This window comes from Pteropus alecto, unplaced genomic scaffold (genome assembly GCF_000325575.1).
Source record: "Pteropus alecto unplaced genomic scaffold, ASM32557v1 scaffold3, whole genome shotgun sequence".
Classification (NCBI taxonomy): domain Eukaryota; kingdom Metazoa; phylum Chordata; class Mammalia; order Chiroptera; family Pteropodidae; genus Pteropus; species Pteropus alecto.
In genome coordinates, this window is record NW_006442484.1 from 42,896,303 (window position 1) to 42,897,326 (window position 1,024).

General features: G+C 42.7%; 1 pseudogene; it reads left to right on the forward strand.

Annotated features, from left to right (window-relative positions):
- Nucleotides 1–655: 655 nt before the first annotated feature.
- Nucleotides 656–774, forward strand: LOC112470461 (annotated as a pseudogene).
- The last annotated feature ends 250 nt before the right edge of the window (nt 775–1,024 follow it).

Consider the following 1,024-nt stretch of genomic DNA (forward strand, 5'->3'; position numbering starts at 1 on the left):
AAGGAAACTCTCTTACTCTTTAGTTCTCTGGTAGACCATAAAACTGTCAGATTCTAGAGGAAATAACTGCATACAGACAGGTTGTAGGTAAGTCTAAATTATTCTGTAAACTCTAACATCAAAGGAAAAATAAATAAATGTAAAAAGACCCCAGGAAATAGCATCTTGCCATGCAAGGGGTTGGGCATGCACTCCATCTTGCCACAATATATTTTTGGACTCTGGAAACTCTCCTGAGTGTCTCTTCAACGTAAGGAAGAACCTGCAATTATGAGTACAATGGCACTATTTTACCTCCCTAGGGTGGCTGGAGCACAAAGAACTCAGAGAGGATCACGTGGGTTTGGTTTGGGATACAGGAATATGCTCTGAAAAGAAGGTTCTGTTTGTTTTATTTCTTGAAACAGATGTAAATAGCAGCCTTGGAGGCCTTTGTTAAGCAGACATTTACTCCTTCGATTTTGTGTCCTGGAATATCACCTCCTTCTTCTCCATGGATGATGGCAGTTCTTCCTAAAACATGTCGCACAATTATCATTGGCTCTTTATTATTTATAGTGAAACCTCTTAATGTGAGTTTTCAAGGCTCCACAAGGCCAACTCTGGCTTTGGCTCTGATAATATGGCTAGGATGGCAAGTCTAGAAGGCACAGGAGACTGTAGCCATGCCACCCTGAATGTACACAATCTCATCTGATCTCGGAAGCTAAGCAGGGTCGGGCCTAGTTAGTACTTGGATGGGAGACCACCTAGGAAGACCAGGTGCTGTAGGCGTAAAAAAAAAAAAATAATAATAAAAAAATAAAAGGAGGTTTCCAGGAAGCTTCTCACCTTCATAGGCCCTCGGCTCCTGTTCTCCCAAATTGTGGAATATAGCAAGATTTTTGCATCTGTGGCTAGTGCGGTAGTCGTGGCCAATGTTCCCATCCTCATTTTACAAGGGGGCAAATCGGCCCAGGACCCTATAGTGAAAAGGTCAATCAAAGAGTCAGGGAGCCTAGAACTAGCCTTCCAAACCCGATGT